At 49.8% G+C, this 27603-nt stretch overlaps 1 long non-coding RNA gene across 2 annotated transcripts; it reads left to right on the top strand.

The window, feature by feature from the left end:
* Positions 1–1080: 1080 nt before the first annotated feature.
* On the top strand, positions 1081–20802 carry LOC132363004 (uncharacterized). 2 transcript variants are annotated; one of them, XR_009502526.1, is made up of 4 exons: positions 1081–1151; positions 13602–13700; positions 15716–15950; positions 19541–20802. It is a non-coding gene; the product is annotated as an uncharacterized LOC132363004 (long non-coding RNA). The 2 variants fall into 2 exon arrangements; XR_009502527.1 differs by lacking the exons at positions 13602–13700; positions 15716–15950; positions 19541–20802 and adding an exon at positions 3070–7469 and having other exon boundaries at positions 1084–1151.
* The last annotated feature ends 6801 nt before the right edge of the window (positions 20803–27603 follow it).

A 27603-nucleotide genomic window follows, 5' to 3' on the forward strand; every position in this document is an offset into this window, starting at 1 on the left:
TTTGTTCCTTATATTTCCACAATCTTTCTAGCCACAGGGCCTTTGTATATGCTATTATCTGCTGAATCTTTTCTCTTCCCTATTTACCTAGTTAAGTCAGCTTAGCTCAAGGGCAAATCATCAGGGAACTTACCTTTCTGCCCTCCATTTTAGTCTAAGACCCCTATATTTATTGCCATTCTGATCAGGAGCTACTTTGTAGTAGTAGTAGTAGTAGTGGTAGTAGTAGTGGTGGTAGTAGTAGTAGTAGTATTTATCACAACTGCAATGTTACATTTGTTCCTGGGTCTGTCTCCTCTTCAAGCTTGTGGCCTCCATCAGGGCAGAGATGAATCTAGTAGATGCTTACTAAGTGTTTTTTGTGAGTGAATGATGCATTTGCTACTCTCCTTTGAGGTCGGTCCTTTTAATGTCCACTTTTTACAGACTGGGAAACCGAGGTCCAGAGAGGATTGTCCTGCAGGAGAGCAACTACGGGACAGGTCTGGTGGTGCCCCATCCCCCCATCCAGAGATTCGCTCACCACGCCCACCCCCACCCCCGCCTCCTCCACTGTGTGGGACCCAAGGAACAGATGCCCCAGTTCGGACTCCGCTGAGCTGGGAAAGGGCCGGTCCACAGGTCGAGACCAGCCCAGAAGCGGCTCCCAGACCGGCTTACCCGGTTCCAGGAACCTGGGTGACGTCCACCCGCCCGAGGCGGTAAAACGCAGGCCTCGGCCAGATTGCTAGTGGCGCGGGGCGAGGACTTGATCTAGGCTGGGAAATTTAAGTCCGAGGCTGGGCCCTCTGGGTGGGTAACGTAGCCAGGGCGCGGGGCGGGGTTATCTGGGTGTCAATCACCGACGGGGGCAGGATATGCAAATTTACCCGCTTTGCACTCCTCTCTGGGCCCCGCCCACGAGCTCTGCGCCGAGCTCAGTACTTCCTAGAGCTCCAGGTGTTGGTCTGTGACCTCGGCTCCGCCCCTCGCCCCCAAACTGGTCCCTTCCGGATTCCGCCCAGACCTTCAGAGCTTGCCTCCCGCTCCCGCCCCAGCGCGCCCTGCGGTTGTAGGGGCGGGGTTTAGGCGCGGGGCGGGGTTTAGGCGCCGAGCAGGAAGGCAGAGGTCGAGCTGGGGGTTCCTGGGGCTGGGCGTCGGCTCGGAATCAGGTAAATGGCAGAGAAAAGCTGAAGGGAAATGGGGGTTGCCAGAGTTTGAGGCTCACGCTACCCGCCCTTGGCGTGGGGGCTACTGAAACGCTCCCCCCATGTATGTTTAGGCGAGCCCAGAACCCCACACCGGTGTCTAGGGGAACCCAGAACCTCCACATCAGTGTGTAGTGGAGCTCAGATCCACACACCTGTGTTCAGGGGAGCCCAGACCTTCCCCACCTGTGTCCGGGGCTGCTCTCACCAGGGTATTTCATACCTGTTTGCTGAGGCTCAGCCTAGAGGGGTGCCCTGCCCACCTGTGTCCGGCGAGCTAAGGTCTCCCCAAATTTGTGTCCAGGAGAGCTGAGCCTAGGGGCTGAGGCCCTCCACCTGCATGTCCAGGCCCGAGCCCTCTCCAAGGCCAGCTCCCTGCCTGCCCCTTTCTTGCAGCCCCACTCAGCAGAAATTCCCCTGGGTCCCTACCCCGCCGCCCCTCCCTGCCCTTTTAGTTCTCGCTGCCTTCCAGCCTCCTGGCCCAATCGGCTTCAGATCAGCGCCGCCTCCCCAGCACATTGTTGACTCTCACTTAAGAAGTTATCTCAGCGTTCAGTCTCGCCACCCTCCCTCCTGTACCTAGGTAGCTCCCCGGGGGCCCCCTGGGGTCCTGCCTTCTCCGCCCACCCCCACTGGCACCAATTAATTTCCCCCTCAACCTGTCCACTCACATCTGGTTGCCAGCTGCTCACCCTCACCCTGCTTGCCCCCCAGGGTCTCCGAGGGAATTGCTCACAGCTCTCTGCCTCCTTTTGCCCCCCAAATCCAGGCCGCCCCGCCAAAGCACAGCACCCACTCCCCACCCCCCCGCAATCCGAGTCTGCTAATCAGAAAAAGCCGGCGGTTAGTGCCTGCAAGAGAGATCTGAAATCAGACGGAGGAGGGGTGCGGTGTGAAACTTTCTAACCCAGAGATGCTGGGGGTGGGAGGGGTGGGAGGGGTGGGGGGGCAAATGGGTGGAGGGAGGCAGGAGCTTAAGTTGTACTTAAAGAATTGAGATCAAAGCCTTCCGGCTTCCAGATGGGGACTGTGGGGGAGGGCTGCACCCCCCCCCCCAGGGGCGGGTGAGGCCGAGCTCCCCTTCCTCGGAAACCCCCCGAGACTCTGCGGTGACAGCTGTGCCCCAGCCCGCGCCCGGCGGGTTTCCTTTTCCTGTGCTGGCTCTCCCGACTGGCTGGCCTGCAGTATGGAGACACCGGCCCGGCCCTTTTGAAGGAGCTCCCTGGAGGGTCTTCCTGGACGAGGGGGAGGGGGCCAGCTGGAGAACAATGGGCCTCTGTGGCTGCAGGACGCCAGGCACTTCCTGTTAACTCTTCCCTCGGGGCCCAGCTGCAGGGGGGAGCAAGGCGAGGGGATTGACAAAACCAGCAAATGCACAGCTTTTTCTCTTGTTCCACGACTTGTTTGTGAAAGTACCTGGAAATGGTGAGATGAATGCAGACCTTGCTCTCCTCAATGGAGTCACAGGGCCTGTTTCTTTTCCCCTCTGTTGCTGAGGGTTGTACCATCAGGGGACGGGGCATGGCTAGAAATCCCGGGATCTCTGGGGCTGGGCTGGGCCGGGCAGGGGACTCAGGTGTCCCAGGTGAGTCCAAAGTACAGCTATGTTTGCCAACCACGGTTGTTCTAACTGCCCTGCCAGGTGAGCTGGAGGTTGCACCCCCCTGAGCTATTCCCTTGGTAGTCTGGGCCTCAGTTTCTCTCAGTTTGGGAAGTTCTCCCAAGGGATTGACCAGAGCACAGGGTGGTCCTAAGGGGCTAGAGTGAGCTGAGCGGGGAATCTTGGAAACGCTCTGCTCTTCCTTGGAGCCCTGGGAAGACGTGTTGGGGAATTAGCCGCTGTGTTAATTGAGGCTTCATGCAAAGTCCTCTGTGTTTACAGAGCTAACCTGAGAAGCACCCACAGAAGATTCTGAGAGACTCTGAAGGGCCCCTGAAGATTCAGCATTCAACCCCAGGGGCTGCCGGTTAGAGACCAGATAACATGCCCTGTTCTAAGAAGAGACAGTGTGTATTTATACTGACTGCCAGCCAGGTGCTTTGCTGGGCTCATTCTACATATTCACTTAGTTAACCCCTGCCCCGAGCCTGGGTCAGAATTAAAGTAGGCACTTTCACTTAGCCCCATTTTATGGATGAGGGAGTTGAGGCACAGAGAAAACATGTGTCTACTAAAACATAGTCCATTGTTTTTCTTTCTCTCCTGGGATTTGGGGGCAGGGGATGGGGTGGATGGGTGGCGATCTTTCTCCAGACCGGTGGACTTTTGCTTACGTATACCCAGCAACTTTTCATAGATAAGGAAACAGAGCTCAGGGTGGTGAGATCCATGGTCCAGGTCCTCTGGCCACCACCGGGCGGCCTTTTCTCTCCTGGCATCCTGGGCTAGCCACCCACTGGCTTCGCCCACCAGCTTCCTCCTTCAGCTTTTTCAGACCCACTTGCTGGGTGATTCTGTACTGTCTTTTCTCCTGCTTCCTCTGGTGAAAACATCCCCAGAGGCCAACTTGTGCATGCTCAGCCCAGGGGCTTGATGAGGACAAAGTTGGGTTTGGGTTTTAGTTTTTGTTGTTTTTTGTTTTGGGTGATCATTATTAACCGAGCAAATCCAAACTGCCCACGCTGCTAGACTAGAAACGCTGCTGCCAGGCCCCCTTGCAGGTGTCTGGAACAAGAAATGGCTCACTGCTTCACCCTTTAGACCCGGGGGCGGGGGCGAGGACAGGCCGGGAGGGCCATCAGCGGCCACCTGCCGTGTTAGGGGTGTGTTAGAGGCCGCAGGAGCCTGGGCCTCAGCCCATGGGCCCCAGGCCAGCCCACTGCCAACCAGCCTCCACCTGAGTACCGCCCCCGCTCCACCGCCACTCCGCTCCCCTGCTGTGGCCCGCCCTTCCGGAATGAACCTTGTCCTGGCTTGGAGCCACCAGGAAGGCCAGAGCAAGCCTGCAATTACTGCCAGGGCCCTGCCGTCTGTGACTTGGAGGCTCAGCATGGGGTGGGGGTGGAGCTCTTCCCCGTCGGGCTGTGTGCCTGGAGTGGTGGCTCAAGTCTGCAGCTTCTACCTGCAGGTGGTCTCCTGCTGCCTTCTGGCTCCCCAGGGATATTGCCTTGTAAACAGATACTTGGATTTTCAAAGTACTCTCCCGTTGTTTGGGACAAGGCATTATTACCTTCCGAGAGGGGGGGGCATGAAACCAGTTCTTTTTTTTTTTTTTTTTCCCCATGCCCTGGGGCTTGCTGGATCCTAGTTCCCCAACCAGGGATCGAACCCGTGCCCCCTGCAGTGGAAGCACGGAGTCCTAACCACTGGACCGCCAGGGAAGTCCCTCTGAGGGAGAAACTGAGGCTGTGAGAAGGGGGTACCCCAGGATCTCCAAAACCTTCCTTTTAGCAAGGGCGGCTTCCCCTCTCGTTGCTTTGCATCTCTGGATCCTGCTGCGGAGATGAGGCTACCGAGGAGGGAACGTGCAGGAGAGGGCCTCTGGGGACTCTGCAGTCAGCGGGCACTAATGTGTCTGTCTCTGCAGCCTGGGCGTCCTTCTGTCTCCCCTGACCTCCCTCCCTTCTCCCCAGGCTTGTCCCTCTTTCTCACGACTTTCTGGACATCTGTGGGCGGCGCATACTTGTTGCCCAATCTCCCAGTGGTTCCACTGTGACTAAAGCCAGCTCTGTCCCTGGAGGCTGGAGCCAGGGTGCACCCCCAGGGCCACATGTCCCAAGCTTGGACCTGGGCTTCCGGTCAGACTGGGCGAGTGGGCAGGCAGGCTGGGTCTTCTCAACACCCTGAGCTGATTCTAGGCCCAGCAGGTTACACAAACACACACAGACACACACAGACACACACAGACACACACACACACACACGGCTCTGGGAAATTCTCTGCCCACCCTCTGAATGGCCCAGGTTCCCTCTGATTGTCCTGGATTACCCTAGTGTACTTGTCCCTGCTCTTGGTCAATTTCCCTCCTTGCAGCTACCCTGTATGTTCTAGAAAGCTGGGGAAAGATCCTCAGAGCCATCCTCCTGCCAGCCACCCACCAGATGGGCCAGGTCTCGGGCATGCTCCCTGCTCTGTGCTCAAGGCCAGCATGATTCTTCCCCCAAACCTTCTCCAATTCATATTGCACCAGAGCCCATCCTGTCCCGTTGCCATGGCATCTGTGGTACCCAGAAGCCAGATGGTCTTATGTTCCCTAATGCCCCTTCCAGGCTCAGGCACTTCTGAGCTCTGCGAGAGTATACTCTGTACCCCTAAATCCCCCCCATCACACTGAGGCTGTGTGCCCCAGTAGCTCATCTGTCTCCCCCCATGACTCTGAGACAGGCAGTGATAACACTTGTCTGAATTTCAGATTTGAACTCGGGTCTGTGGGAGCCTTGGAGCCTAAGGTCTTAAGAATGACAATCATCATAACAGCTGTTGCTTCCTGGTGAGGCACTTTACCTATGGAGTCCTCACCGCAAAGATTTATTACCTTATCCTCATTTCACATTGTTGAAACTGAGGCGCAGGGAGGCTGGATAGCTTGCCTGCTCTATATAGTCTTTACAGCGAAAAAGTGCCAGTTTCTTGACTCTTGACATTTGGGGCTGGATCGTTCTCTGTTGGGGGTGGGGGCTCTGCCTTGTGCATCTCAGGATGTTGAGCTGCAGTCCTGGCCTCCATCCACTAGTGTTACCTGAAAACTGGGATTACCTCTAGGAGGGTGTCAAGCCAAAAGACACAATCAAGCCAAAGATTGGGAGAAGGAAGGATTTATTATTTGCAGCAGGTAAGGAGAATACCAGAGATCTTTCCTAAAGCAGTGTCTCTCTGAACAGCAAAACTGGGGAAGATTCAAGTAAGGGTATGTGTATATTCAGGAAGGGGCTTGAGCAGAGGAGAATTCAGCATAGAATTGGGGCAAAGGTAGATGGAGTCCAAGCTTTACTTGATTGAAGTCGGAAGGGTCAACATCATCATTCTATCTTCCACCTGGGTCGGGGCCTTAGTTTCTGCAGAACTCAAAAGACCTGTATCAGGTTGTTATGTATATCCCTTCAGGAGGAGCTAGGTCTCTATTTTATCGCTGAAATATTGTTTCTTGACTACTTTTCCTGTGTTCCTGCATTCCCTCGCTTCCCTTAAGGTCACTGATTACTGAGACCCGTTCAAGGGTGAGCATCGTGGCCAGGCTTAGATCACAAAGTGGCTTAGGCCAGAAATGGCTTCACTTATGTCAAGAAAGCCATGTCTGGTTCTTTTTCTTTGGGGACCCCCTACCCTATCTCCTTACATTAGGTACCAGAGCGCCTCTTCCTACAGTCATGGCAACAAATAATGTCCCCAGATGTGGCTTTAATTTGGTGTGGGGTGGGGAGCAGCCTCACCACCTGCCTTTGACTGCCCTGACTCTCCACATAGGTGCCCGCCTGCAGAATATCAGTGTGTGTGTGTGTGTGTCTGTGTGTGTGTCTGTCTGTCTTTTCCCAAAAACAGGCATGGAGTTCTGGGGATGGAGGTGATTGGTAGGTTCTGGCATCTTGGGGAGGGGTCAGCGGGGCTGTCATTCTAGGCCATGTCCCCTTTTCCTGGCGGGAGGCGTGCAGGTTCCCCAGGCCCTGGCGTGTGGAGACAGGCAGCCCTTTTCTTCCTTCCTGGTTCCCAGGGGTGGGTGATAGTGGCAGAGGCAGCCCAGGAGCCAGAGGGCATGGGGAGCCGCGACCTGGCCTCCGGATTTACTGGGCGGGTGCCCGGGTGTGTGCACTGAGACCCAAGGGCCCTTGTGGGTGTGGAGGAGAAACCAGAGGCTAAAGTAGGTCTCCCCACCTGCCTGCCTGCCACCCTGCCTGCCACCCTCATATCCCACCCAGCCCTGGCTCCAGGCCAGCTACTGCCAGAATAGTGACTCACAGAGCTGCAGAGCCCAGGAGAGAAACAGGGTGCAGGGTGGGGTGTCCCCCTCATCCTCAACCTTCCCAGCGTCCCTGTTAAGACCAGGACCCTTGAGGCTGCATTTCACTCTCCCTGCGTGACACTGCCATCCCCCTTCCCCGCCCCCCACGAGTGGGATTTTTTTTTTTCTCGGCACCGCGCTACGGCAGGAAGACAGAAACGAGTGTGGGGCATGGAATGTCTCTGAGGTTGGAATATATTTAGGCCAGGATGAGAGAGTATGTGTGCTGGGGGGCAGTCTATAAAAACTAACCACCCTATATTTTCGGCTGCTCTCACCTTTGGAAACAGACCCCATTCTGTCTATGGATTGTGTATCTCTCTCAATAAATCTCCTTACCTGTCACTTTGCCTCTTGCTGAATTCCTTCTGCGATGAGATGTAAAGAACCTGAGCTTCTTTAAGTCCTGAGACCAGGTGTGCTATTTCAATGAAAAGACAGTGGGTTTGAGTGTCAGCCTGTGGGTTCAAGTCCCAGTCTGAGTTTTGGCTGAGTTCGAGTCTCATTTGAGGTGCGATTGGGTTCGAGTACCAGTCTGAGTTGTGCAGTTTCACGATAAGGGATAGAGTGGAGTTGTGACAGAGACCCCCCCCCAACCCTGACATATTCCCTAACTGGCCTCTTGCTTGCTGATCTCTGGATTGTACAGATGGGGGCCTTTCCGTCAGGGTCGGGGAGACAGGCAATATTTGATACTCAAGTGCACTGATAAGCTCAGAAAAAAGAAAATACAATGGGGTTACAAGAGAAGGAGAGAGTGCTGAGGGGGGAGAGCAGAGTGGTGGCTAACTTAGAAAGATGGTCAGGGGCACATTTGAATGTTCTTCCCATCCCAGGCCTGGAAGGGAGGTCTATGTGTGTTGCTGCAAAGACCCCCTTATCTGGTCTCTGCCAACCTGTTCCTCCCGGGCAGCCGGGGGCCCCGGGAGTGCTTAGGGGTTTTCTGGCTTCTGACTGTGGCCATGATGAAGTGACCTGGTGTCCCAGGGGTCAGGGCAGTGTCTCAGGGCAGTTTAACTTGGGGATTTGGAAGGTGATGGATGTGGAGGGGGGAAGAGAAGAGGGAAGCTGTCTCCAGCTGTCACCTGTCACCCTGCTTATAGCCACTTTATGCTGATGGCCAGATGCAAGTCAGTGCCAGACTCCTGTACATTTCCTTTTTTTTTTTTTTTTTTGATAATAACTTGGACTTTATTAAAATTAAAATTTCTGCTGTGGGAAAGGCAGTGTTAAGAGAATAAAAAGACCAGGTATAGATGAGGAGAAAATGTTTGCAAAACAAGTATTTGATAAGTGACTGGTAACCAAAATATAAAAAACCAGAACAAAACAACACCAAAACCAAAACCAAAACCAAACAAAAAAACCCTCTTAAAACTCAACAATGTAAAACAACAATAAGATACCACTCCGCATGTATTAGAATGGCCAAAACTGGGAACACGGACAGCATGGAATGCTGGTGAGGATGTAGAGTAACAGGAATTCTCATTCATTGAGTCCTGTACATTCCTTCCTGATCCTTTCCACATAAGCTTGTCAAAGGGCTCATCCTGCCCTGTCTGCTTCCTCTGCCCCTTTCTCCTGGGTCCTCCCACCCCGGCATTTGTAGTGTGGGCCAGGCAGGGAGTGGGCCCTGCAGGATGGTGGACACACGTGACCTAGGGCACCTTGTGGGGGGATGCTGCCCCCACCCTACAGGTTGGCCTCACCTTCTGGGCAGCTGTCTCAGGGGAACCCCAGCACCCTGTTCCTTCTGTTCTTTAAAGCTGGACTTTGAAGGTTGAGACCTTTCCAGAAAACCACTTGGGTCCCTAGAGTTCAGGAAGGAGGAGCCTACATTCCTCCCCGTTTTTCTGGGCTCACCTGACCACCATCCCACCCCAGCTGCTGCATTTAAGGCCATCACCCTAGCCAGTCAACTTCTCTGTCAACAAAAACTGCAATGCTCCCAGGAAAGTTTCATCTGAACATTGATTCATTGCTTCATTCCACACACATCTAATGAGCTCATCCTGCAAACCATCGAAGACTGGGTGCAGAATTGGCCTGCCACTGGGATGTCTTTGCTATATCGTTAAGTAAAAAAGCAAGTCGCCATCCCCCAAAGAATTGAAAACAGGTACTCAAACAAATCCTTTTACACACATGTTCATAGCAGCACTGTTTACCATCGTCACAAGGTGAAAACAACAGATGTCCATCAATGGATGAATGGATTAACAAAAAGTGGTCCATCCATATGATGGAATATTTTATTCAGCCTTAAAAAGAATGAAGCACTGATACATGCTACAACATGGATGAACCTCAAAAACATTAGTGAAAGAAAAGGTCACAAAAGGTCACGTATTGTATGACTTTATTTATATGAAATTTACAGAATAGGCAAATCCAGAGACAGAAAGTGGATGAGTGGTTGCCAGGAGCTGGGAGGAGGAGGGCTAAGGAGTGACTGCATAATGTGTATGAAGTCTCCTTGTGGGGTGATGAAAATATTATGGAACTAGATAAGATGGTTGCAAAACACTGTGAATGTACATGCACCCCAGTGTTGATAGCAGCACTATTCACGATAGCCAAGACATGGAAACAACCTAAATGTCCACCCACGGATGAATGGACAAAGAAGATGTGGTGCATATATACAATGGAATGCTACTCAGCCATAAAAAAGAATGAAATAATGCCATTTGCAGCAACATGGATGGACCTAGAGATTATCATACTAAGTGAAGTAAGTCAGAAAGGGAAAGACAAATACCGTATAATATTACTTATATGTGGAATCTAAAATATGACACAAATGAACGTATCTACAAAACAGAAACAGACTCACAGACACAGAGAACAGACTTGTGGTTGCCAAGGGGGAGGCGTGGTGGGGGAGGGATGGATTGGGAGTTTGGGATTAGCAGATGCAAACTATTATATATAAAATGGATAAACAACAAGGTCCTACTATATAGCACAGGGAACTATATGCAATATGCTGTGATAAACCGTAATGGAAAAGAATATGAAAAAGAATCTGTATATATATATATATATATATAACTGAATCACTTTGCTGTACAGCAGAAATTAACATTGTAAATCAACTATACTTCAAAAAAAAAACAAACAAAAAAAATGTGAATGTACTAAATGCCACCAAATCGTAGAGTTTATTACTTTTTAAAAAAAATTTTATTTATTTTTGGCTGCGTTGCATCTTCGTTGCTGTGTGTGGGCTTTCTCTAGTTGCAACGAGCGGGGGCTACTCTTCATTGCGGTGTGTGGGCTTCTCATTGTGGTGGCTTCTCTTGTTGCGGAGCACAGGCCCTGGAGCGCAGACTCAGTAGTTGTGGCGCACGGGCTTAGTTGCTCCGTGGCATGGGGGATCTTCCTGGACCAGGGATCACACCTGTGTCCCCTGCATTGGCAGGCGGATTCTTAACCACTGCGCCACCAGGGAAGTCCCTGTACAGTTTAAAATGATGGTTACTGGTTGGGAATTCTCTGGCAGTCAAAAAAAAAAAAAAGAAAGAAAGAAGGAAAGAAAGAAAGGAAATGGTTCCTAGTTAATTTTATGTTCTGTGAATTTTACCTCAACTTAAAAAAAAAAAAAAGAAGCAAGTCACCAAATGTAAGTATTGCATGCTTCTACTTTGGCTTCAAATAAAAGGACTTACAAGGGTGTGGGGTGGGAGGCAGTGCCATCCGGGAGTGAAGGAAAGAGCCTGCCCAGTATCAATGCCCTGCTCCTACCGGTCTTCAAGGCTTTGCGCCTCCCAGCCAAGTCTGCACAAGTGGATGTGGCCTCCGGCCTGTGGGAAGGGTGGCCGCTTTGTGCCTGCCCATTGGAGGGGCTCAGGAACAGTGAACTCTCAGGACGGTGGTGAGAACAGAGTCCCAATACAGACCAGATGGCTAACAGTGGTCACCCAGGCAGGAGGGCACTGGGTGGCCACTTTGTTCATGAGCCCATTGGGTGATGACAGGGGTGGCTGGGGAAAGAGGCCAGTTGGTATCCACAGACTCCTATCCATTTGATTATTAAAATCCTCTTCTGCTAAGGCCATCCTTCAGTGAATGTCTTGGTCTGTTCAGGCTTCTATAACAGACATACCATAGACTGGGCGGCTTATAAACAACAGATATTTATTTCTCATAGTTTTGAAGGCTGGAAGTCCAAGAGCAAGGTGCTGGCAGATCTGGTGTCTGGTGAGAGCTAGCTTCCTGGTTCATAGATGGCATCTCCTTGCTGTGTCCTCACATGGCAGAAGGGACCAGGGAGCTCTCTGGGGTCTCTTTTTTTTTTTTTAATGCTAAGTTATTAATTAATTAATTAGTTAATTAATTTTTGGCTGTGTTGGGTCTTTGTTTCTGTGCGAGGGCTTTCTCCAGTTGCGGTGAGCGGGGGCCACTCTTCATCGCGGTGCGTGGGCCTCTCACTGTCGTGGGCTCTCCCGTTGCGGAGCACAGGCTCCAGACGCGCAGGCTCAGTAGTTGTGGCTCACGGGCCTAGTTGCTCCGTGGCATGTGGGATCTTCCCAGACCAGGGCTCGAACCCGTGTCCCCTGCATTGGCAGGCAGATTCTTAACCACTGCGCCACCAGGGAAGCCCTCTGGGGTCTCTTTATAAGGACACTGAATCTCATTCAGGAGGGACCCACCCTTATGATCTAATTCCCTTCCAAAGGCCCCACCTTCTAATGCCATCACCTTGGGGGGAAGGATTTCAATATATGAATTTTTTTGGGCGGGACACAAACAATCAGAACATAGCAGTGAGCATTGACATGGGATACCTCACACTTATTGCCCATTCAGAGAAGCCTGTTTGCAGATCTCTTCCCCAGACTTCTTCGTCATGAATTTTCCAATCATCTTCTTTTCAAGTCCCTGATCATCCAGCCAAACCACTGGCTCCAGCCCCCGAATCAGCATATAATCACACATCTGGCCATTTCTCCTTCCAGGTAAAATGAACAACCAAACCTGGGGCACTGCTCACAGTTCTGCCCACTGGGATTCCCTTCACTACTGTCCTTCAGGGGTGTCCCAGAGAGGGGCTATTGTGCTGCAACTGTTCAGTTTCAGGGGGTGTCTGCAGATCATGCAGAACCATCTGTAAACCAGGCCTGAATTTTCTTTTCCTTAACTGATCGTAGGGCCCTCCCCAGGAAGCCATAGGTGCAGCATGAGAAAGAGCAGGTAGCAGCGCTCTGTACCATGTGACCTTTTGCTTAAACAGTGCAGTTTTATATTACCCCTATAATAATTTTTGAAAACCTGTATACTCACTACTGTGGTCTGACTGTTTGTGTCTCCCCACACGCCCCCAATTTGTATGTTGAAATCCTACCCCCCAAGGTGATGGTATTAGGAGGTGGGGCCTTTGGAAGGGAATTAGGTCATGAGGGTGGGTCCCTCATGAATAGGATTAGTGCCCTTATAAAGATAACCAAGACTCCCTGATATACACTATTAGAAGCGACAGATGTGGGGCAAGAGATCATGCTAGAACCATCCACAGTGTGGTCGCTAAATGCAGCCTGCTGTCTGTTTCTGTACAGCCTGTGAGTTAAGAATGGCCTTTTCTTTTCCTTCCTTCCTCCCTCCCTCCCTCTTTCTTCCTTCCTTCCTTCCTTCCTTCCTTCCTTCCTTTCTTTCTCTCTCTCTCTTTCTTTCTTTCTCTTTTCCTTCCTCCTTCCCTCCCTCCCTTCCTTCCTCCTTCCCTCCCTCCCTTCCTTCCTTCTTTCCTTCCTCTCTTCCTCCCTCCCTCCCTCCCTCCCTCCCTCCCTTCCTTCCTTCTTTCATTTTTGACCATGCCTCACGGCATGCAGGATCTTAGTTCCCTGACCAGGGATTGAACCCATGCCCCCTGCAGTGGAAGCACAGAGTCTTAACCAGTGGACCGCCAGGGAAGTCCCCAGGCCTTTTCATTTATAAATGGCTGGAAAAAACTTTCATGACTTGAAAATTATCTGCAATTCAAATTTTAGTGTCCAAGGGATTGGGGGGATAGAACAGATATTGTTGAAGGGCATAAACTTGCAACGAGTAGTAAATAAGTCCTAGAGTTCCACAGATGCACAGAAGAGTAAATATAGACAACAGTCTTGTATTATAATCATCAGACTTGCTAAGAGACTAGCAACTTAATTATTCCCACCACTAAAAAGAAATAATGATGTAACATCATAGAGGTGCTAATTATGGATACAATGGAAATCTTATTACAATATCTGAATCAGTTACAATATATAAATATATCAAGTGTTGGACACCTTAAATTTACACAGTGTATATGGCAAATATATTTCAATTAAAAAAGTCAGAGTTCATAAAGAAAGTTTTATTGACACACAGCTGTGCTCATTCATTTACCTATTATCTGGGGCTGCTTTTACACCAGGCAGAGTTGAATCATTGCAACAGAGACTGCCTGGCCCTCAGAGCAGAAAATATTTCCTGTCTGGCCCTTTCCAGATGTTTGCAGACCCCTGCTCTAAGGAGCCTAAGACCTGAATGTTACCTGATGCTGACTCGGGGTTTCCTGGGATGTTTCCTGGTTGGCACAGCAAAGAGGTGGGTGGGAGTTGGAGCTGGAGGGGAGTGAGGACACGCAGAAGACTCTGATGATTAACATTGGGGAGGGGACGATGAGGATACCCCCGGGGGGAGGGGACACTTGAGCCTTCAAGGTGGAGTGGGATTGAGCACTGAGATGGGCAGGCTGGTGGGGGCACAGCAGGAGCAGAGACAGGAAGGCCAGACCTGTTTCAAATAATGGCCTCACCCTGGGCTGATGGATGGGATAGAACCATCCCCTGAACCACCCGCCTTCTAACCAGTCACAGGGTCCCATCTCCTGTCTCCATGTTTCTCCCTTTCCTCTGTTTTTCCCTGCCCCTCCCTGGTGCCATCATCTGTCACTGCCTTGGGTTCTGAGATGTGCCCCACCTCCCTTCCCTGGTCTCCCTGCCCCACTCATCTCTTTTCTCAGTGTAGCCAGTGAACTTAACTTTCCTTTCCTTTTTTTTTTTTTTTTAATTGAGGCAAAATAAATAACATAAAATTAACTTTTTTTTTTTTTTTTGGCCTGCGCCACGTGGCTTTTGCAAGATCTTAATTCCCTGACCAGATATTGAACTCGGGCCTCCAGCAGTGAAAGTGCCAAGTCCTAACCACTGGCCTGCCAGGGGATTCCAAACCATTTTATTATTTATTTATTTAATTTTTAATTTTTATTTTTTGGCCATGCTGTGCGGCTTGCAGGATCTTAGTTCCCTCGACTAGGGATATTATTTTTCCTCCACCAGGGATTGAACCCGAGCCCTCCACAGTGAAAGTGCGGAGTCCTAACCACGGGACCGCCAGGGAATTCCCCAAACCATTTTAAAGTGTGCAATTCCCTGGCATTTAGGACATTCACAATGTTGTGCAATTATCACCACCATCCATCTCCAGAATACTTCCATCACCTCAAGAAACACTGTACCCATTAGCCGCCATACCCATTCCACCTCCCCCAGCCCCTGGCAACCACCAATCGTTGTTTTCTGTTTCTATGGATTCCCCTATTCTGGACACTTCATATCAATGGAATCATACACTATGTAGTCTTTTGTGTCTAGCGTCTTCCAGTTAGTTTGTTTTTGAGATTCATTCACGTTGTAGTATGTATCAAAACTGATCATTTTCTGAATGAACACTCGATTGTATGGATATACCACAATTTGTTTATCCATTCATTTGCTTATGGACATGTGGGTTGTTTTCACCTTAACCCATGACATAAATATACCTAACATAAATTGTACCATTTTAATAATTTTTTTAAACTTTTTAAAATTGTGGTAAAATATACATAAGATTTACCATTTTAACCATTTTTAAGTGAAAGTTTAGTGGTTTTACATACATTTACATATTGTCACCCAACCATCACCACCATCCATCTCTGGAACTTTTTCATCATTCCAAACTGAAACTCTGTCCCTGGGAATTCCCTGGTGGTCCAGTGGTTAAGACTCCGTGCTTCCACTGCAAGGGGCACGGGTTCAATCCCTGGTTGGGGAACTAAGATCCTGCAAGCCGTGAAGTGCTGCCAAACAAACAAAAAACCCCCACCAACCAACCAACAAACAACAACAAACAAACAAAAAAACGCAAACCAAACTCTGTCCCCATTAAACAATAACTCCTCATTCCCCTCACGCCAGCACCTGGTAACCACGGTTCTTTCTGTCTCTAAGTCAGTGAGCTTTTACAAATGGAAGTCTGAGCATACCAGCTCTCCTGGGCCTTCAGAGGCTCCCTACTGTTCTCAGAATAAAGACCAAGTAGTCCCAAGGAGGATGTACATGGCACCTTGGTCTTCTCAACTTGCTCCTACTCAGAGCTTCTTTCCCTGCATGGCATGTCCCCACCCCTCCCCCCTCTCCCACCAGACCCTTGTCCTTCAGGCCTTGTGTATATTTTCCCTTCCCCTTCTGAGGAAGGTCGGCCTCTCTGTAGTGCTCTGGGCTGTTCCTTCACAGCACACATCCCAGTTGTCATTCATTATTTCCCTGCTTTTTCTTTTTGGTTTGTCGATGCAGGTTTGTCGATGTGCCCTTTGCCTCCTCCATCCGACTGGGAGTCCGTGAGGATGTGACAGTGCCCATCTTACTCTCCACTGTGCATTCCCAGCTCCTGACCTGTGCCTGGCACCTAGCCGGTGCCCTATGTACCGCTGAAGGACCGGCAGAAAGTCCCCGCAAGGGAGGGGGGGATGGGCTGTGGCAGGAGGTGGACATCTCGAGCTCCGGATGGTGTGGGGAGCTCGGGCTGCAGGTGGGCTGCATGAGCAGAGAGCCCAGGGAAAGGGGGGCGCTGGCTGGGTGGGGGCTGCAGTTACCCTGATGGAGGAGGGAGGGTCTGCCCAAGTGGAGCAGTGGGTGTGGAGAGCTGGACGACTGGGCAGAAGTGCAATCTGGAAGCGTGATCAGGTGGAGGTGGGGCTGAGGGACAGGTGAATGACGCCGTTGCATGGGTGGTTGTCCTGAATGCACATTCAGAGCCTGGGGAGGCCAGCCTGGGGCTGGAGCCCTGCTAAGGGCTGGCAGCCTTTGTCCCACAGTGTCCATGTGTCCCCCCCACCCTACCCAGGTATGCTCCTGGAGCGGGCTTGACCTGCCTCAGCTGGAGGCATCTGCACAATCTGCAATTTCCAGCACCCAGTTCCGGCCAAGGAGAGAGACCTTTATAAAGTCAGACTTGGCTTTCCCCCAACTGGCTGGCCTCCTTATCCCTGATTCTAAATGCCAGCTTGTCACAGTGTGTCTGCACGCAAGCAGGAGCCTGCATCTCTAGGGGCGGTGGTTGGGGGGATGTTTGCTGTGCTAGGGGCAGCATGGGGGTGGTATCTCTTAGCAAGCTGGTGGCCATTTCCCACCCTTCCACCCGCCCCATGGTTCTTTTTATAGCTCACATTTACAGAAAGCCTAAACATCTGAGCCTGGGCCTCGTGACAGCAGGCTGTTTGAGGCTGCAAGGGAAGGGGCGAGAAGGCAGAGAGGCGGGGGTGTCTGAGCCCAGCGTGGAGGACGGCTGGCTGGGTCAGGGGCGGCTGCTGGCTTCCTTCCATCAGCCCCACAGTCTCAGATGGTGCTGAGCTATATTTAAAGGCTTCTTTCTCTGCCTCCACTGATGAATGAGTCAGAAGGAGGGCTGGTGTGGCCCCAAGGCTTGGCCGGGTCCACCCTGAGAAGCTGGGAGCAAACTCCCCAAGAAGTAATCCTGTAGCAGCCCCAGCAGGGTCCCTACTGACCTGGCATCTCCTTGCTCAGGCCACCCTCCCCATCCCTGCCCCAGCTGTGCACCAGGTGAGAAGCCCAATGAATGACCCCTGACTTAGGGGTACCCACAGGCAACTGAGGACCAGTGATGGCTCCCTGGGCTTATGCAGTGGCCTCTGTAGCCAGGTAACTCCTGCAGGATTCCCAAGGCAACCACTTCCTCTGGAAGTGCACTGTTACGTTTTCTTGCTTTTATAGCATCACCATGTGCCACTGTGGTTGGCACTGCATGCACACACAGTGCCAGGTAGCCCCGGGGGGCCTGCACACACATGTCCTCCTTACCTTACTCCTATTTTATTGATTAGAAGGCTGAGTCCAGGGTTGGGATGTATCTTAGTCCATCTGGGTTGCTATAACAAAATACCATAGACCAGAAGGCTTATAAACAACAGATATTTATTCTTCACAGTTCTGGGGGCTGGAACATCCAAGATCAAGGTGCCATCAGATCTGGTGTCCAGTGAGGGCTTTGTGGTTCACAGATGGTGTCTTTTTGCTGTGTCCTCACATGGCAGAAAGGGCAAGTGAGTGCTCTGGGTTTCCTTTGATAAGGGCACTAATACCATTCACGAGGGCTCCACCCTCATGACCTGATCACCCCAAAGGCCCCACCTCTTAATACCATCACATTTTCTTCTAAAATTGGAGTATAGTTGCTTTACAATATTGTGTTAATTTATACTGTACAGCAAAGTGAAGCTATATGTATACATATAGCCCCTCTTTTTTGGATTTCCTTCTCATTTAGGTCATCACAGAGCATTGAGTAGAGTTCTCTGCGCTATACAGTAGGTTCTCATTAGTTATCTATTTTATACATAGTATCAATAGTGTATATATGTCAATCCCAATCTCCCAATTCATCCCACCCCCCCCTTCCCCCTTGGTATCCATACATTTGTTCTCTATGTCCGTGTCTCTATTTCTGCTTTGTAAATAAGATCATCTATACCAATTTTTTCAGATTCCACATATATGCGTTAGTATATGATATTTGTTTTTCTCTTTCTGACTTAATTCACTCTGATGACAGTCTCTAGGTCCATCCATGTCTCTACAAATGACCCAATTTTGTTCCTTTTTATGGCTGAGTAATATTCCATTGTATATATGTACTGCATCTTCTTTATCCATTCCTCTGTTGATAGGTATTTAGGTTGCTTCCATGTCCTGGCTATTGTAAATAGTACTGCAATGAACATTGGGGTGCATGTGTCTTTTTGAATTATGCTTTTCTCTGGGTGTATGCCCAGTAGTGGGATTGCTGGGTCATATGGTAGTTCTATTTTTAGTTTTTTAAAAATACTGTTTTCCATAGTGGCTGTATCCATTTACATTCCTACCAGCAATGCATGAGGGTTCCCTTTTCTCCACACTCTCTCCAGCATTTATTGTTTTTTGTTTTTTTTAAAATTTATTTTATTTATTTACTTTTGGTTGCGTTGGGTCTTCGTTGCTGCTCGTGGGCTTTACTCTAGTTGTGGCGAGCGGGGGCTACTCTTCGTTGTGGTGCACGGGCTTCTCACTGTGGTGGCTTTTCTTGTTGAGGAGCACAGGCTCTAGGTGTGCAGGCTTCAGTAGCTGTGGCGCATGGGCTCAGTAGTTGTGGCTCATGGGCTCTAGAGCGCAGGCTCAGTAGTTGTGGCACACGGACTTAGTTGCTCTGAGACATGTGGGATCTTCCCGGACCAGGGCTCGAACCCGTGTCCCCTGCATAGGCAGGTGGATTCTTAACCACTGCGCCACCAGGGAAGTCCCAGCATTTATTGTTTGTAGATTTTTTGATGATGGCCATTCTGACTGGTGTGAGGGGATACTTCATTTTTGATTTGCATTTCTCTAATAATTAGTGATGTTGAGCATCTTTTCATGTGTTTGTTGGCCATCTGTATGTCTTCTTTGGAGAAATGTCTGTTCAGGTCTTCTGCCCATTTTTTGATTGGGCTGTTTGTTATTTTGATGTTAAGCTGCACGAGCTGTTTATATATTTTGGAGATTAATCCTTTGTCAGTTGCTTCATCCACCCTCATGACCTGATCACCCCAAAGCCCCCACCTCCTAATACCATCACATTGACAGTTAGGGCTTCAACATATGAATTTTGTGGGGGCACAAACATTCAGACCATAGCAGGATGTGTGTGTATGTGTGTAGGTGGCAGAGCAGGGATTGGAGGATGGTCTGTCCAACCCTACTATGCAGATGTCACCTACTTACCCCAGTGCTGAGGCCCACAGATGAGTGAGATCCTGCACTTGGACACTAGTGGGCAGCGGTAGGGGTGGCCCCCCCCCGCTCCCCGCCAGGCACAACAGAGCTGGAGAATGATGCCAGGAGTGTGAGATAGACCTGTGCTGTCCAGGATGGTCGCCGTGAGCCACACGTGGCTATCGAGTGCTTGAAAGGTGCTGATCTGAATGGAGATGTGCTCTGAGTGAAAAACACATGCTGGGTTTCAAAAACTCAGCATGAAAAAAGAATGTAAAAGATCACAATAATATTCATATTGGTTACATGTTGAAATGATTATATTTTGGCTATGTTGTATTATTAAACAAACATATCATTCAAAATAATTTCCAGGACTTCCCTGGTGGCGCAGTGATTAAGAATCGCCTGCCAACGCAGGGGGCACGGGTTCGAGCCCTGGTCCGGGAAGATCCCACATGCCGTGGAGCAACTAAGCCCATGTACCACAACTACTGAGCCTGCTCTCTAGAGCCCGTGAGCCACAACTGTTGAAGCCCTCGCGCCTAGAGCCCATGCTCTGCAACAAGAGAAGCCAACTCAATGAGAAGCCCGTGCACTGCAACGAAGAGTAGCTCCCACTAGCCGCAACTAGAGAAAGCACACGCGCAGCAACAGAGACCCAACACAGCCAAAAATAAATAAATAAATAAATAAATAAATAAATAAATTTATTTATTTATTTATTAAAAAAAACCCCAGCTGACATATGTACAGCCTGCCATATGCCACACACTGGAGATAAAGAAATGAAGAAAGATCACATCATCAGAAAACAAAAACAAAAATAAACGAACAACAACGAAACCAAAATAATTTCCCTTCCTCAAAAAGCTAAAAATAGAGTTATCATAGGACCCAGCAATTCCACCCCTAGGTATATACCCCAAAGAATTGAAAACACGTGTTCAAACAAAAACGTGTAAGTGCATGTACATAGTAGCTCTACTCACAATTGTGAAACAACCTAAATGTCCATCAACAGATGAATGGATAGGCAAAATGTGGTCCATCCACACAATGGAATGTTATTCAGCTATAAAAAGGAACAGAGTTGTGAGAATTCCCTGGCGGTCCGGTGGTTAGGACTCTGCACTTCCACTGTAGGGGGCCGCAGTTCAATCCCTGGTTGGGGAGCTAAGAGCCTGCAAACCATGCAGTGTGGCAAAAAAAAAAGAAAAAGAAAAAGAAAAAAAGACTCCTCCACGGGGCTTTCTTCAAAAACAAAACAAAATGAAACAAAAACCAAACCAAAACAAAAACCAAGGAATGGAGTTGTGACATGTTATGACATGGGTGAACCTTGAGAACATTATGCTGTGTGAAAGAAGCCAGACTGAAAGGTCACATATTGTGTAATCCCATTTATGTGAAATATCCAGAAGAGGCAAATCCACAGAGATAGAAAGTAGATTAGTGGTGGCCAGGGGCTGAGGGGGGGCAATATGGAGAGTGACTGCTAATGGGGATGGACTTTATCTTGGGGTGATAAAAATATTTTGAAATTATCTAGAGGTGGTGGTTGCACAACATTGTGAAGGTACTAAATGCTGAAGAATTGTCCACCTTAAAGGGTTAATTTTATGTTATGTGAATTTCTCCGCAATTTTAAAAAAACTAAAAAACTTCACTTGTTCCTCTTTTACTTTCTTTAATGTGGCGACTAGAAAACCCAAGTGTGACTCACTTTAAATTGCCGTTGGACATGGCTGGTCTAGATCACTGTGTCTTCAGGGGAATCAAATCACACCTGTACCCTCTGCTCAGGGGGGTGAAAACCCCCAGGACCACTGCTGACCCGGAGCAGGGCAGGGAGGAGCTATAGTCCTGGGGGCTGAGGAGGGGGGGAAAGGGAGTTGTGACCGTCCATCCCTGTCCACCAGGGGACTTTTGATGTATTTTTCGGATAGTGAGGCAGCATGACCTTGCTCTCCCTGGCTGGCCAGAGGAATGGAGGACTGAGGTTGGTGCAATACTCTGAACCACCTTGAACTTTTGACACCTGAAGTTCAAAGACCTGGAGACTGTTCCTGTTGCTTGGTGGTTTGGTGGTTTGCACCCCCAGCAGTCCTGGTGGGCAGGGAGGTGTCACCTGGGAGTGGGTTTAGGATGAGATGACAGCAGAACCAGAAAAGAGGGCACAGCATGGAGGAGACAAGAGGTAACTAGGCTCCAACCGGCAGGGGCATGTCATGTCCAGGGCCGACTGGAGAGAAACCAAGTGGATGAGGGTTCAAGGTCTACCCTTTTCCACCCATGTGACCTTGGGCAAAGGATCGAACCTTTCTAGACTCTTAGTTTTTGATCTGAAAGTGCCTCCCTCATTTCCTCCTATCCAGTCCCTCCTCTCACAGCGTTCCCGGAAGCATCTCTGCTGGCCTCCCTCTCCAGTGGGCTCTTCCTGAGAAAAGTGGAGCCAGAAACTTAGTGGCTCACAGGGCTTTCAGCTTCAGCCAGCTTTAGCTGGCTTGGATACTGGGTCCCCCGAACCATCTGCTCTGTTCTGAGCAGTCGTTAGAAAGTTCTTTCGATAGAGCGCCCGGCCGTTTACTTGCATGATGTCCCGCAGGTCCTTCTGACCTTGGAGCAGGGAGTAGGGGCGCTCTCACGCTCTCTTCTGGCTCCACTTCCGCGTTCCCGGATCCCCTAGTTACAGCGATCACGCGCTCTGCCATTCGCCATCTGGCCTCTAGGTGGCGCTGCCTGCCTGCCTGGTGCACCTTGACTGGTCCAGCCTGTGCAACCTCAGCTCAACCAACGCCCCCTGGGTGCTCCCACGGACCAGGAGCTGGGGACATGTCCTTGAACAAGACCCAGGCCTTGGTTTTGGGGGGAACAGAGCCTCATTTGGTTGTCCAGTGGATTGATTATTATTATGTGGTCTTTGATTGGCCTGGGAGATCTGGAGATCAGAGAAGGCACTTTTTGCAGGAGAAGGCGTCTGGATGCCTTTAAAAACTGTTTCCTGATTACAAAAGCGATCGTGTGTATTTGTAGAATTAATTAAGTACAGTACCAAAGTCTACACTCCCTCCATTGAGGGCCTTCCCCACCCTCTTCAGAGATAAACAAAATGGTCCACAGCTGGCTGTGTTTGTCTTTGGATCATTTTCTACTGAGCAAATGGAGTCTTGGAGGATACTTCCTCAAAGGTGAATTCTTTCTCCTGTTTAAGAGCTGGAGCAGGGTGGATGAGGGGGAGGGTGTGGGGAGGAGCTGGGCCTGTGGGGAACTGTCTGGGAGGTGGGGAGGAAAGTGGGAGCTCTGGGCAGCTTGCAGGGCCCAAGGTGGTGGGCTTGATGGGGAGACTGCAGGAGGGCCCGGGCCACCGTTCTGAGCAGGGACAGGAGGCCCGATGAAAAATGGGTGTCATTTTTGGCAGATGGGGCTATCATGGAAGATCGAGGGCAGGGGTGGGATGATTTTGGTTCTGTGCCCATCCCCTCTGCAGACTCTCCTCCAGCCAGCAGCCCTCCCCCCTTTTTTAAAATTAATTTTTTAGGGGCTTCCCTGGTGGCGCAGTGGGTGAGAGTCTGCCTGCCGGTGCAGGGGACACAGGTTCAAGCCCTGGTCTGGGAAGATCCCACATGCCGCGGAGCAACTGCGCCCGTGAGCCACAATTACTGAGCCTGTGCGTCTGGAGCCTGTGCTCTGCAACAAGAGAGGCCGCGATGGTCGGGGGCCCGCGCACCGCGATGAAGAGTGACCCCCGCTTGCCACGGCTAGAGAAAGCCCTCGCACAGAAGCGAAGACCCAACACAGCCATAAATAAATAAATAAATAAATAAATAAATAAATAAATAAAGATGGATCTAGTGTTGTAATTAAAAAAATAAAAATAAAAAAATAAATAAAATTTATTTTTTAAAAATTGGAGTATAGTTGATTTACAATGTTGTGTTAGTTTCTGCTGTACAGCAAAGAGAGTCAGTTATACACATACATATATCCACTCTTTTTTAGATTCTATTCCCATATAGGTCATTACAGTCTTTTGAATAGAGTTCCCTGTGCTGTACTGTAGGTCCTTACTACTTATCTATTGTGTGTATAGTAGTTCATATATGTCAATCCCAATCTCCCAATTTACCCCTGCCCCCCTTTCCCCCTTGGTAACCATAAGTTTGTTTTCTTTTTCTTTTTTCTTTTGGCTGCGCTGTGCGGCAAGCAGGAACTTCGTTCCCCCACCAGGGATCGAACCCACACCCCCTGCAGTGGAAGTGCGGAGTCTTAACCGTTGGACTGCCAGGGAAGTCCCATATCTGTGACTCAATTTCTGTTTTGTAAATAGGTTCATTTGTACCATTTTAAAAATTTTATTTATTTATTTATTGGCTGCGTTGGGTCTTCATTGCTGTGCGTGGGCTTTCTCTAGTTGCGGCGAGTGGGGGCTACTCTTTGTTGCGGTGCACGGGCTTCTCACTGCGGTGGCTTCTCTTGCTCTGGAGCACGGGCTCTAGGCACTCGGGCTTCAGTAGTTGCAGCGTGCGGGCTTCAGTAGTTGCAGCACGCAGGCTCAGTAGTTGTGCCTTGTGGGCTCTGGAGTGCAGGCTCAGTAGTTGTGGCACACGGGCTCAGTTGCTCCTCGGCATGTGGGATCTTCCCGGACCAGGGCTCGAACCAGTGTCCCCTGCATTGGCAGGCAGATTCTTAACCACTGCACCACCAGGGAAGTCCCTGTACCATTTTTTTAGATTCCTCATACAAGTGATATCATATGATATTTGTCTTTCTCTGTCTGACTTACTTCACTCAGTCTGACAATCTCTAGGTCCATCCATGTCACTGCAAATGGCATTATTTCATTCTTTTTTATGGCTGAGCAATATTCCATTGTATATACCTACCACACCTTCTTTATCCATTCTTCTGTTGATGGACATTTAGTTTGCTTCTGTGTCCTGGCCATTGTAAATAGTGCTGCAGTGAACATTGGGGCAGCAGCCCTCTTCTGCTCATCCTCTGCAACATCCCCACCAGGCCTTCAGCAGGTGTTTGGCTTAGTCTGTTCAGCTGCTAAGAATATCATGGACTCGTGGCTTATAAACAACATTCATTTACTTCTTGCAGTTCCAGAGGCTAGGAGTCCAAGATCAATTGGATTCAGTGAGAACCCACTTCTTGGTTCATAGATGGCTCTCTTCTCTCTGTGTCTTCTCATGGGGGTCTCTCTGAGGTCTCTTTTATAAGGGCACTAATCCCATTCATGAGGGCTCCACCTTCATGACCTAACCACCTCCCAAAGCCCCACCTTTTAATACCATCACACTGGAGATTAGGTTTTAACAGATAACTTTGGGGGGACACAAATATTCAATCTATAGCATCAGCCAGCATTGGCAAGGGAGTGGGTGATTCCTCATCACAGTAATTGTGTACAGGAGACACAGGCTCAGGGTGAAGTCAGCTCCTGTAGGACACACAATGGGTGACAGAGCCAGGGGTCAAACGCTTCCTTGTCTGGCTGTGTCCCACACTTTGGTCATTCACGAGCACCATCTCAGTTTTTCCAAATCTACTTTACTGCTTGTATTACTGTCACCGGTTGAATAGTATCTTTCTGGAATCCATGTCCACATAGAACCTCAGAATGGGACTGGGGTGTTTCCTGACATCGAACGTGTGGGTTTTTTTCCCCATGCTAACCAATTCTCTGACACTAACTGGATGTCCAACAAATCATTTAGTTCTGACATTATTTTCCTGGAGTTAGCATCACAAGTTAAAGGGCTCAGTCCCACAGAGCACCCTCACTTCAGACGCAAGTCCCAAGTCTCGGGCCACCTGTACTTCTGACCCACTGGCTCTAAATCGGGAGTTCCCAAGACCCCCTTCTCAGGTTTGATAATTTGCTAGAATGGCTCATAGAACTCAGGAAGGCATTTTTTAAAAAAATTTATTTATTTATTTATTTTTGGCTGTGTTGGGTCTTCGTTTCTGTGCGAGGGCTTTCTCTAGTTGCGGCAAGCGGGGGCCACTCTTCATCGCGGTGCGCGGGCCTCTCACTATCGCGGCCTCTCTTGTTGCGGAGCACAGGCTCCAGACGCGCAGGCTTAGTAATTGTGGCTCACGGGCCCAGTTGCTCCGCGGCATGTGGGATCTTCCCAGACCAGGGCTCGAACCCGTGTCCCCTGCATTAGCAGGCAGACTCCCAACCACGGCGCCACCAGGGAAGCCCAGGAAGGCATTTTTGATGTTTACTGGTTTATCATAAAGAAATGAACAGCCAGATGAAGAGGTATACAGGTCAAGACCTGGGAGGGTCCTGAGAGCAGGCGCTTCTGTCCCCATGGAGCTGGGGTGTGCCACTCTCTGGGCATGGGGATGTTTTTGCCAATTCAGAAGCTCTCCATACATCTTTGTTTTTACAACCCCATCTCCAGCCCCGACTCCCCATTCCTCCCTGGAGGCTGGGAGTGGGCCTGAAAGTTCCCATCCTTTAATCACTTGGTTTCTCCAGTGATCAGCCCCCATCCTGAAGCCACCTACCATCCTAAGTCACCTTGTAACATAAACTCAGGTGTGACCCAAAGGGGCTCCTTGTGAATAACAAAAGCCATGAGCCCTCGGGCCGGGCATTGTCACCCATCCAACCCCCCCCACCCCAGTCCCTTGACGCCAGATGAAGGGGATCAGGATATGTCACCCTAAATACGCTGCTTTGGCATAAGGGTTATTCTGAGCTGAAGGCAATTGAGAAACAACAGGTGCAGGAAGAGTTCTCTGCCCTCCTCTTTTCTGCCTAAAAGCAGGGCATGAATTTCCCCTGGAGAAGGTGACATAAATTTCTCTTTGTGAAGGTGTCCCCCCTTCCCCTGTACCAGGAAGAGGAGAGTGACTCTTTTTTTAATTAATTAATTAATTAATTAATTAGAGAGTGACTCTTATCGCTGGAGACAGAGAGTCAGCACTGAGATGAGTCTGAATAAATGAATCTTACTAAAAATAACCCTGAGTTTCCCTCATATATTTCCTAGTTACTCCCCCACAATTTATTGTCCCTTGAAGCTCAAACCCTTTTTCCTTTGTTAAAATGATAGATAAGTCCCTGAGTCTAATCGCTCTTTGAGTTTCACTACTTTTCTGTGAACTTCCATGCATGTAAATATTAATAAAAATTGTGTACTTTTTCTTCCATTAATCTGTCATTTGTTGGTTTAATTCACAGACCCTAGTCACTGAATCTAAGGAGGTAGAGGAAAAGTTTTGCCTCCTTGACACAGTAGTGGGTCCCCATTTTACAGACAGGACTTGAGGCTCAGGTAGCAATTGGAGGCTGTGGATTGTAAGGAAGGGGCAGTGATTCCTTGAAGCCCCAAGGACACATCTGAAATGGAGCCTGGATTTTTTGGATCTCTATGCCCCATGAAGGGAGCTGCCCAGGGCATTTGTACGGCATACCTTGCTCTCAGAGTTTCTGTTTCCTTGCCCCTTCTTCAGCCTTCCATAGGATGCAGCTCAGATCAGGGACGAAAGGGATGTGAGACCACAGCCTAAGCCCCACTCTGCCTCTTCATCCTCTAATTCCCCCACTTTGTGTCTCCTGGGCAACTTACACTCGCTCCAGCCTAAATGTGTGGGCTGTGGACGCCTGAGGTTCAGCCTCCCAGCACTCAGCCAGAGTCTTGCCCTTTGGGTCCAGAGCTGTGGGGGGCTCGGGCAGTGGGTCTCATTCCCTGGTGTTCAGGTGGCTGCAGCTTCCCTGGCTCCTGAGGGAATTGCATGCATCTACCTGTTCCTGAATTGCCCCAGCACCACAGGAGGGGAACCTTTGCCAGAGGCCAGCCTTGCCTTGGGCAGGCAGCTGGTCTAGAAGTCTGCGGGAGTTGTGACTGGGCAAGCTGCCTGGTTAGGAAGCTAAAACCCTCTTTAGTTTCTTATTCCACTGGTCTCTTCTTAGGTGCCATTATCATAGGGGGAGCTCTGCCTGTCCTGCCATTTGGAGTCCCTCAGCCTCCTCTACCCGAGTTCAGCTCAAGGCTTGGGGTCTGGAGCAAGTCCTTTTGGAACTTTCTGCTTTGATGCTATGGTAATAATGGCCATAGCAAAAAATCACTTACTATGGGCCAGATATCATTTGTTCTGAGAACAGCAGTTCTCAGAGGGGTCCAGAAACTTGGGGGTTACTGAGACCCTTCCAGGGGGGCCCATCAGGCTGAATTATTATTATTTTTGGCTGTGCCCCACAGCATGCGGGATCTTAGTTCCCCGACCAGGGATCAAACCCATGCCCCCTGCAGTGGAAGTGTGGAGTCCTAATCAGTGGACTGCCAGGGAATTCCCATGAACTATTTTTATAATATTAAGATGTCCTTTGCCTCTATCACTTTCATTCTCTCACATGTGTATGGTGGAGTTTTCAGGGGAGACTGGCTATTGCAACAGGTGGAATGCAGAAT

Source organism: Balaenoptera ricei, chromosome 3 (genome assembly GCF_028023285.1).
Source record: "Balaenoptera ricei isolate mBalRic1 chromosome 3, mBalRic1.hap2, whole genome shotgun sequence".
NCBI classification, from domain to species: Eukaryota; Metazoa; Chordata; class Mammalia; order Artiodactyla; family Balaenopteridae; genus Balaenoptera; species Balaenoptera ricei.